Source organism: Papaver somniferum, unplaced genomic scaffold (genome assembly GCF_003573695.1).
Source record: "Papaver somniferum cultivar HN1 unplaced genomic scaffold, ASM357369v1 unplaced-scaffold_137, whole genome shotgun sequence".
Classification (NCBI taxonomy): Eukaryota; Viridiplantae; Streptophyta; class Magnoliopsida; order Ranunculales; family Papaveraceae; genus Papaver; species Papaver somniferum.
In genome coordinates this window covers 21,040,087-21,051,011 of record NW_020622934.1, presented here as the reverse complement: position 1 = coordinate 21,051,011, position 10,925 = coordinate 21,040,087, and the positions used below count along the sequence as shown (strand labels likewise).

General features: G+C 37.3%; 1 pseudogene; it reads left to right on the top strand.

The window, feature by feature from the left end:
- The first annotated feature begins 2,842 nt into the window (after positions 1-2,842).
- Positions 2,843-2,942, top strand: LOC113335077 (annotated as a pseudogene).
- Positions 2,943-10,925: the final 7,983 nt, after the last annotated feature.

Below are 10,925 nucleotides of genomic sequence, written 5' to 3'. Positions count from 1 at the left end.
TGGGACCTGTAAAGTCTTAATAAGGTCAACTTTGGCTTTGTCTACCTCTATACCCTTTGAAGAGACGATGTGCCCTAACACAATTCCTGATTTAACCATGAAATGGCATTTTTCCCAATTAAGCACTAAATTTTTTTCCTTACACCTAGTCAACACTAATGTCAAATGATGCAAGCACTCATCGAAAGATGAACCAAACACTGAAAAATCATCCATAAAGACCTCTAAGAACCGTTCTACCATATCAGAAAATATGCTCATCATACAACGCTGAAAAGTTGCAGGGGCATTACATAGCCCGAAAGGCATGCGTCTATACGCAAAGGTACCAAAGGGACAGGTAAAAGTGGTTTTCTCTTGGTCTTCTGGGGCAATAACGATCTGATTATAACCGGAGTAGCCATCTAAGAAGCAATAGTGACTATGTCCAGCTAATCGCTCTAGCATTTGGTCGATAAAAGGAAGGGGAAAGTGATCCTTCCTTGTGACCTTGTTCAATTTCCTATAGTCAATACACACACGCCATCCCGTGGTCACTCGGGTTGGGATTAATTCATTATTATCATTCTGGACTACAGTGATACCTGATTTCTTGGGGACAACCTGAACAGGGCTGACCCACTTACTGTCTGAAATTGGGTAAATAATACCCGCATCTAACAACTTAAGCACCTCTTTTCGAACTACCTCTTTCATGTTAGGGTTCAGTCGACGTTGCATCTCCCTAGAAGGTTTGGAGTCTTCCTCTAAATGAATCTGATGCATACACACAGTAGGACTTATACCCTTAATGTCTGCTATAGTCCACCCTAAAGCTTCCTTATTGTCTTGAAGTACATTTACTAGCCTACTTTCCTGATCACTATCCAAATGGAAGCTACAATCACAGGTAAAGTCTCAGATGGGCCTAAAAACACATACTTTAGAGTATGGTAGTGTTTAAGGTCCAACTTTGGGGGCTCTTCTAAAGAAGGAATTAGGGTAGTCTCAGAAACTGGTAACGGTTCGAACCTAGCTTTCCATCTATCAGTGTCTAACACAGGGGTAGAATCTAATAGAGCATTCACCTGTTCAATAGTGCTATCGTCGTCAAAATCTAAACCAAAATGGGATAGACAACTTTCTAATGGGTCTTCAGACAAAATGTTTGGTAATGACTCCTGAACTAAGGCTTCTATCATGTTCACCTCTCAACACATGTGTCATCTAGCTCATGAGGTTGCTTACTGACATTAAAAATGTTCATCTCCATAGTCATATTACCAAAAGATAAACTCATCACACCATTTCGACAGTTAATGATCGCATTAGACGTAGCTAAAAATGGGCGACCTAAAATCACAGGTATCTGGTTCTCTGGGTCAGGGACAGGTTGGGTATCTAGGACCACGAAATCCACTGGATAAATAAACTTGTCGACCTCAATAAGAACATCCTCGATAACACCTCGAGGGATTTTAACAGACCTATCAGCTAACTGCAGTGTCATCTGAGTAGGTTTCATTTCACCAAGTCCTAGCTGTAAGTATACATGGAATGGCAGTAAGTTCACACTGGCTCCTAAGTCAAGTAAAGCTTTTTCTACCCGGAAGTTACCTATTGTGCAAGCAATGGTAGGAGAACCTGGGTCTTTGTACTTTGGAGTTGTGGTGTTCTGAATGATTGAACTTACGTGACTAGCTAAAAAGGCTTTCTTATGGACGCTAAGTTTTCGCTTTCGCGTACACATATCCTTAAGGAACTTGGCATAAGCAGGAATTTCCTAATTGCATCTAATAAGGGAAGGTTTATGGTAACTTGCTTAAAAACCTCCACTATGTCATTAAAGTTCGATTCCTTCTTTGTTGGTACTAATAGCTGAGGAAATGGGGCTCTAGGCTAAAATCAGACCTTTCAGGAACCGAATTCACATCATCAGAAACTTTATCAGTCTCTTCAGCTACTGGTCCTGAGAGGTGAGATCCTGAGGGGTGAACTACAGTATGTTCACTATCGGGCATGGTTACCTTATTGTCTACAACTCTACCACTTCTAAGGGTTCTAAAACATTCAATTGATTCGATGGTTTTGCACCTAATTCATGAACTCCTCTAGGGTTGGGTTGTGTTTGACTAGGAAACTTACCTTTTTCTCTCAAAGAATCACTTATCAGACCAACCTGGGTTTTTAACTCGGAAATAGCCTGACTATTTTCTTGTCCTATCCTGTTACTAGCTTGTAGACTTGTTCTACGGATAACTGAAATTTTGCAGTTTGCTGAGTTAACAAGGCGAGAGATTCCTCTAAACTTAGGATTTTCTTATCTGACTGATTCTGAAACTGAGCTAGTCCTGAAGGATTCTTAGTATAGCCAAAACCTGGGGGAGCATTAGAATTACTAAACTGACCTTGACTTTGGCCCTTAGACCACGAAAGGTTCGGATGGTTTCTCCAACCAGGATTATAGGTTTCTGAATATGGGTCAATCTTTTGACGGTTATCAAATCTAGTGTTATTATAAAGAGCATTGGCTGCTCTTCAATATTCTGGCCTTCCCAAAAAGGCTCCACTCTACCACTAGTCTGGCCCTAAGGCTTCTAACCTTTTTGCTATAGCAGCAATTTTGGCATCTGATTCATAGCCTCCTTCTACCCTATTAACGTTTCCTCTACTTAAAAGAATTGTTTTCTGGGGTGCCCTACTATTTTCCCATTGCTGGGTTTTTTCGGCGATTTCATTAAAAAATTCCATCGCCGCATCAACAGTTTGGTTTTCAAATCCACCAGTGCATAGAGACTCAACCATGGTCGTTGTGGAATAATCTAAACCCTCATAAAGGATCTGAACTAGCCTAACCTTTTCTAAACCATGATGAGGACACTGGGATAATAAATCATTGAACCTTTCCAAATACCTATATAAAGATTCTCCCTCTTGTTGTGAAAATGTGCATATTTGCGTCCTAATAGACGATGTTTTGTGCCTAGGGAAAAACTTATTGAAAAAGGCAGATGTAAGTTGTTCATATGTCTCAATTGACTCGGAGTCCAAACTATACAGCCACGACTTGGCCTTATCTTTCAGGGAAAATGGGAATAACCTAAGTTTCAAAGCATCATCATCTAAGCCTCTAATTCTTAGAGTACTACAAATTTCCTCAAAATCCCTAACATGGTAATAAGGGTTTTCATTTTTTCCCTAAAAAGATTGGGAGCATCTGTAAGGTCCCAGGTTTCAGTTCATAGGGTGCCTCCGTTTCAGCTAACTTAATACACGAAGGACGAGTAGTCCTAGTTGGATTCAACAAAGCTTTCAAAGTTGCCATTTCTGGCGCTATCGGAGCAACAGGATTCTCTCCTCAGTCAAAGGACGTTCAAAAACAGACTCTTCAAAAGTCGGACTTTCTAGATTAAGGTAATCGAGACGCTTCGAACTACTAGGTTTCTCTTTAACAAATCTACCTAGTGCGTCTCTTTTACGTTCAGGCATACAATAGAATTTTCTAAATTGGAAGGGTAAGCAAACACAGATCAAGGCCGACTCAACCAAATCAAACCTATTGATTTCTAGCAAACAAAAAGCATGATGGCTCCACTTAGATTGTTTCTAGACCAGCTTCTAATCCTTCGAACGGGAATTCGTTACAATTTAAGCAAACCCCTCTGGAATCAATCCGAGTTAACGTAAGTTGAATAGAGGCGAGGGAAGCTCGGTGGAGCTTTGATACCCAAGGCCTCACCGGTATTACAAGGCGCAGTCACGCATTCAACTTACAGAAACCGTCAAGAACTTCGAAGTATGCTTAAAAGAGTAACCAATATTTTTCGAATGACTTTCCTGTTAAGCTCGTTACCCTATCGGTCTCGTTCTAGTCAAAATTTTAGGCTTAGGTTCGCGTAGGTTACGTGTTCCTAAAGCGGGCAAGAAGAGAACGGTGATGAAATCCGAACCCTTATCTTGTATGGCCAGGCCTTGCCCTTTACTAGAAAAATAAATGTATGTATTCAGTCCTCAACATATATGCATACGAAGGAGTCCAGTAACTCGCTGACAGGGGATTCACGAGTGTTTAGAATCTTACCTCCCGTTCCAGACGGGGGATGAATCGGTTGTAGTCGACTCGGGCCACTGACTCCGATGTCTAGTGTACTAACCCAAGGTGCAGAGACAATATCGTAATTGTCATTCTTCTCTGCAAACAGTTTATATTTAAAGTACCCTTTCGTAGGGTAATAAAAAAAAAATAATGTCCAAACGTCCAAAAGTCCAAAAAAAAAAAATTACAAAAATAATAAACCCTAATACAGTTTTTTTTTCCTAAAAGAAAATAAACAAACCCTAAAATAAAATTGTCTTCTTTTCTATTCTTTTTACTTTAATCTTTAGCTCCAAGTCTTTATGAAATCACCAAACTCTTTGGCTCAATTTTCTTTATGATCCAGAACCTGTAGACACAAGATAAATACCCAAAAACATAAAAAAGGACAAAAAAATAATAAAAAAATAAAAAATAAATCTAAAATCCTAAAAACAAGTCCGCGTCGGCGGCGCAAAAATTGATGTGATTTGTAGATAGTGGTAAAAGTGGTTCGATTCTCAGACTTGTGAAGGATATTAATTAGACTTAAATTCTAATATTAAAATAGAAAACTCACTAAAAATTATAGCAAACTCAATCAAAGTTGATATCAATAATAAAAGAGCACTGAGGCTAAGAGTCCACTATTTTCCAAATTCAAAGTGATTTAATCCAATATTTATATTCATGCAATTTTTTCGTTCAATTTGATTCTAAACTATTGCAACAAGTAGATTCTCAAAATAACAAGTGTAAATCCGAAGCATAGAACATCAAAAACCTAGGTCCAAGCATGCTCTATCAAAAGAAATAACAATTGCTTAACAAGAATCATTCAAACAATTTTCACTCAAGGCAAAAAAATCATAAAAATAATTGCGATAAATAAATAAATAAGAATATACCACTTTTTGTTGCAAAAATAGCTTCCTCTATCGCCTCGGCAATGGGGTTTAGCTCCTCATATTAACCACTTGCTCAAAATACATGTTTGTTGCCCAAAAGTTGATTAAAAAGAAGAGAAGGTATAAAACAGCGTGTTTGTAACGGATATAATTGTTACGAACCACTGTTACAAAGTACCCTAACACAGAACTGTTGCGCTCTGAATAATTGTTACAGGAATTGTGACAAAGTGATTGAATTTTGAAAGAAAAGGCCACGGATTCTGCGACTGTCTCTTACTGTTGTTCTGTGTTCTTCTTCTTCCTCTCGCCTGTATCTCTATAACTTGGTGTTTTTATGCTCTGTTATGTTCTAAACTTCCCCAAAGTGTACGTACTCTCTTCTGTGACTCCCTAGCCTCATATATATACACGAAAGGTCCCGTATAAATCAAGTGAAGTCCCATAAATAACTATTTTCTTCGACAGTAATACTCGGAATTTTCTTCTCTTCCAAATCTTCTTTACGCGGTTTGTGAGTTATAAAACTTCCTAAAACTGAAAGATACGAATCCCAGAGAGTAAATCCTTCGTTCACAGCACCAAACTTCCACAAATATAACCAATAAAATTTCCACGAATAACCAGTGCCCTGTTTTATCCTAACCGAAGATTGATGCCTATTTTTTCGAATCTGTGCCACCTACAATCTCTGTTCTGACTCATCATGTACATCCCAACTCATCTCCATGTAAGAAACCTCTACAATACTTCACGGAATTTCAGAAAATCCGGTAATATTTCCATCTCTTCTGTTCAGCCCTAACTCCGCATAAAGCCCTATATTTTCGAATTTAGAAGACCTACCATCCCTGTTTAGTCGTAACAGGGTGGTACCAATCCATTCCAGCGTCAAACACCGAGAAAAACTCAACAGAGTTTAATCCAGCTCTTCCCAGGAAAATACGCAGCTTGTACACCAGATTCTTGCCAATCCTGAGATTTGAACGATAAAGAAGGATAGCCCCTAACCAGAGTGGGGGTGCCGATAGCACCTGTCTTGGGGAGTCCTGTGGGTGCCCCTTATCCAAACCGGGGTTCCGAATAGCAAGTGTCCTCCGGGTGCTTTCCGACAACTTTTCGAGCCAATTTTTTCCAAAAATGTTTATTGGCCAAAAATACCTACAAATAAATAAAACACCATAATAAGTACAAAAATGAGCCCTAACAATATATAGAATCGAGACAAATCGGACACAAAAATGTGTCTATCACTATTCACTAGAGTGTCATAAATACAGCTTCGCATGTTATGATTTCAATATAAAGCGACTTGAAAGATACGTAAGGAATGGAAATAAGCCAAGTCAGTATTACTAACCTCAAGCGGAAGAATGATGTCTTTATTGCAGTCGTTACTTCTTCACATTCTTCAGGTCTTCAGAGTAATACTTGTATATCTCAACATTCCCAGATTTTCTAGTCTAACCTAAACGAAGTTGACTCTAATATTTAATCAAGCGACTCTAGATGAGTTTTGATACTAAAATATGACAACCAAACTGGACATACCAACGCTTGGTGAGTTCAAACGAGCTATGGTCTAACATAATCGAAAAGGAAATCATGATGTGTTGATCTGGTTCTTCATTGAATATTTTGATTGATCAATACAAAGATGACTAGGTAGAATAAATCTTAACTTTGGTTGAGAGATGTGGTATAACCGGACATAGACTATAATATATAGCTAGTTGTAATCGTTCACAAGTTACTTTGGAAATCAAGGTGTAACTGATCACAAGATATATTGGAATGAAAGTTGTAACCGGTCACAAGTTACTTTGGAATCCAAGGTATAACGGTCACAAGATGAATTGGGAAGTTCTTTGTAATCAGTCACAAGCTACCTTTTGTAATCAAGGTGTAACCGATCACAAGCAACTCCGGTAATCAAGGTGTAACCGGTCACAAGCTACTTTGTGGAGAAAGGTGTAACCGATTACAATTGTTAGAGCACCGCTTGGTCGAACTCGCAAGCGTTGCTATCTCAAGCTTGTTTGACATGTTTAGTTGTCAAAACTATAAGTCTTTATTTCTAGTCTACTTATAGCTATGTCTCATATTAGGATAGAATGTGTAGTTGAGCTTTAGACTTCACGGTGTTCATCGATTAAGATGAAGAACTACTAAGGAGGGATTGTGTAACTTCATCAACAAAAGGTATGTGGAGACTTGAAATCATATATCACTCAAAATTATGTTTCTATTTTATCTCCTATTGAGACAAAAGTCGTATAGCTATATAGACTTTATATTATACACATCTGATATTCCGAGCTGAGTTTAACTCGCTTGTATCTTTATCAAAGTATGTGTTGGTAAGATTTCGCTTTAACCAAGTTCATCTTTTATTCTTTACGAAATTCAAAAGATGATCATGTGAAAATCACCTGGTAACATCTTATATGATTTGTGTGAGACGGCCATTTGATGTAGACTTGAAATGTTTCGTATTGATCATTTGATCACTTGAAAATTGCTTCGAATCTAATATTTTATGTGAGACATCTATTCTCGTCTTCCAATAATATTTAAATGATTAAAATGGGGATTACAACAATTAACCATTGATTGGATATATCACAATATGCGTACTTGTATGCTAATTGTTACAAGTGTATTCCAAGTCCTGGAATTTAGTATGCATACCCGTATGCGTACTGATTCAACAGTTGAAGTCCGGAAACTATAGTATGCATACCTGTATGCGTACTGATTTCAACTGAGTTCGGTCATGAATGACAGTATGCGTACCCGTTTGCATACTGTCAAACAAGACCAAGTCCGGGAACTTAGGTATGCGTACCCGTTTGCATATTTGAGTGGGTTAAGTTCTAAAATCGGTTAAGTATGTTTACATACTCATGAACGAATATATTTATATAATAAGGAATGCAATCTTCACAAACCTTGGCTATAATGTTCATGAATTGATTCAAGTGAATCAAAACCGATTTTGCTTCAATTGTGTCTTGTATACTTTTATGAGAATATAAACAATTGAAAAACTCTATAACTAGTTTCATTTGAGTCATTTGAACTAGTTGTGATTAAGGTGAACAAGGTTGATATGAAATTTTTCATATGTCTAACTTCAGTTATCTATTATTGAGCCAACTAAGTATACACGTTTAGGTACGGTTACTGATATCTAAATAAAGGTACATTTCATTTGTGTGTAACAATCCAAGACCATCTGACGGTTGAAATATATTATCTTTAATGTAATCAGGTTTTCATCTAACGGTGAATATTGAATGCTTTGTTACCAAGGTAACATTGATTGCAAACCCTGAATTGAAGACTATATAAGGGAGAACTCTAGCAACTGGAAAACCTAATCCCCACACCTCATGTGTGATACTAGTTGCGACTAGAGTCCATTCTTCTTTAACCTAGGTTTTTCCTAAAACCATTATAGGTTAACGACTTAAAGACTTCATTGGGATTCTGAAGCCAGACCCAACTATTTTCTCCGTAGTTGCGTGTTCTGGTCTTACTTTGTTCTATCGTATTGAGTACTATCTTCTCTAAGATTTGCTCGATATTTAATCTCCCATAGGTAAGATATAAAAAGTAAACACAAAGCTCTTTGTCTCATTTTTTGTGATTCCACAATATCTTGTTCCGCTACCATACGGTTAAGTTATTGTGAGGTGATTTATATTACTAGGCTGTTCTTCGTGAATATAATTCTGGTGTATCAATTGGTTCATGTTCACCTTGATTTATCAAAAGACATAACAAAAACTCATAGGTATTTATGTGGGAGACAAATTTATCTATTCAATATACTTTTCTATGTGAGACAAATATATTTATCAAGTCTTCGACTTTGGGTCGTAGCAACTCTTAGTTGTGGGTGACATCATCTATGGGAATCAAGTGCGTAGAGTCTTGCTGGGATTCAGAGACGTAAGGAACGCGATTGCACCTTAATCAGTGCGAGATTGGTTAGGGCGCAACTACATTCCAGTCCGAAGTTAACTTGTAATATGTTAGAGTCTATAGAGGTTTAATACAGTGTGGTGTTCAAATATGGATTTTCTGCATTTGCGGTTTCCTCGTTAACAAAACTTCTGGCGTCTGTGTTATTTTTTTTCCGCATTATATTTTCAATATAATTAAAATATCACAGGTTGTTCTTAGTTCAAATCAATTGGTGAATCCAACCTTTGGTTGTTGATTGACGCTTGGATATTGGTCTTTGGTACCATCCAAGTTATTTCTCATATTAATCCTGCTAACAGATTTTTATCTGTTCGATTGCAGATTGATTTGATAAATTGAGATATAACTCTTGGATATATTTTCCTTGATTGAGTATGACTATCTAGTTGATTATCTTGGAATTATATTGGAATTAGTCCATAAAGATTTCCTAAACGAAATATTGGGTGTGGATGTTAGACCCCCCCCCCCCTTCTCCTTTTAATTTGGTATCAGAGCAGGAAACACGTTTAAGACTTCATAAGTCTATGTTTGTACCAATCTGACTCTATGGACAGAAACATTATCTTTATGCGTGCCTTTCTTCAAGCACGTGATTTTCAATCGTGGATTCGTGTATTTAATGGATATGATCCTCCGGTTGTTACAGAAGGCGATGTAACTGTTCCAAAGGATATTGGTGCATATGATCCTGCCGAGATTCTCGCTGCAAAGAAAAAATTTGACGGATTAAATTCTATCATCCATGCCATTACTGAAAAGTCGAGGGTACCCAAATATACCTCAAGCTAAAACTTTTCCTACCTATAAGTCCTTTCTCCGAAAGTGATTGTCTATGGACTGAGTCGAGACAATACAACTAATCGATTCACATTTCGTGTAATTGTCTATAGATACGAGATCGAAACAATACAACAACGAAGTATGTTACTTGATAAAAAGGTTCGGACTCAACCAAACACAAGAGGATTCACTTATCAAGTAAATAGGAATTCACGTTTGTGTAATTTACTTTAATTATAATAAAACAATTATAATGCGGAAATATGAAGTAAATGACACAGCAAGATTTTGTAAACGAGGAAACCGCAAATGCATAAAAACCTCGGGACCTTGTCCAGAATTGAATACTCTCAGGATTAAGCCGCTACACAAAATTACACCTAACATCGTATAGTTGAGACCAAGCAACTAAACCTATAGTTCACCTAGTTCCATCTGTATTCCCACGCCTCCAACTTATAAATAAGTCACGTACTTGGAACAATTCCTTTGGTTCGTATTCAAAACAGTAAAGGAACAACAAATATGTTTGGTATCAACTCTATTCAACCAAGTGATATGAGTCGGACAAAGGCTCTTCTGTTTATCTTAACAGAAACTCCTTCGTCAGGTCCTTAGATCTATCTTATGTTCAATTACCGAAGTAATCGTTTAAGATTAAGCCAACAACACTATTAATCTAAAGAACTGTGTTGATGGCGATTTACTCAATTAATCAATCCAATCTATCACAAGGATAAACTGATTGTTAATTGGATCTTCTTTTACCGAAACAAGTATTGTGCACACCAAAGATTATGAACCCACAAATCAGAAATCTTCAATATCTTTTTCGTCTTCAAATCTTCTTAGATCTTCAATAATAACCTGCACACAATCACTTGAATCTTTTGTGATCAATCACGCACAAAACGGAGTCAGTTAAGAATGGATTATCACAAGATCGTCTTTAGAACTAACAACAGTCTAAAGATCCCTGTCGAAACTCTGAACTAGTTTGAGTGAATCTTATATCAGAAGAAAAGATTCTCAAGCATAAACAAACTAGGTGCAATCAAATTTCAACCACTGTTAGTCAATCAAGTCAAAGAAAACAAAAGATAAACCGCAATTATCTAGTTTCCCACCAACGGTACACGCTAGAGCTTCTCAATCCCAAAGAAGACTTTAAACTGAGCGGCTGTAAG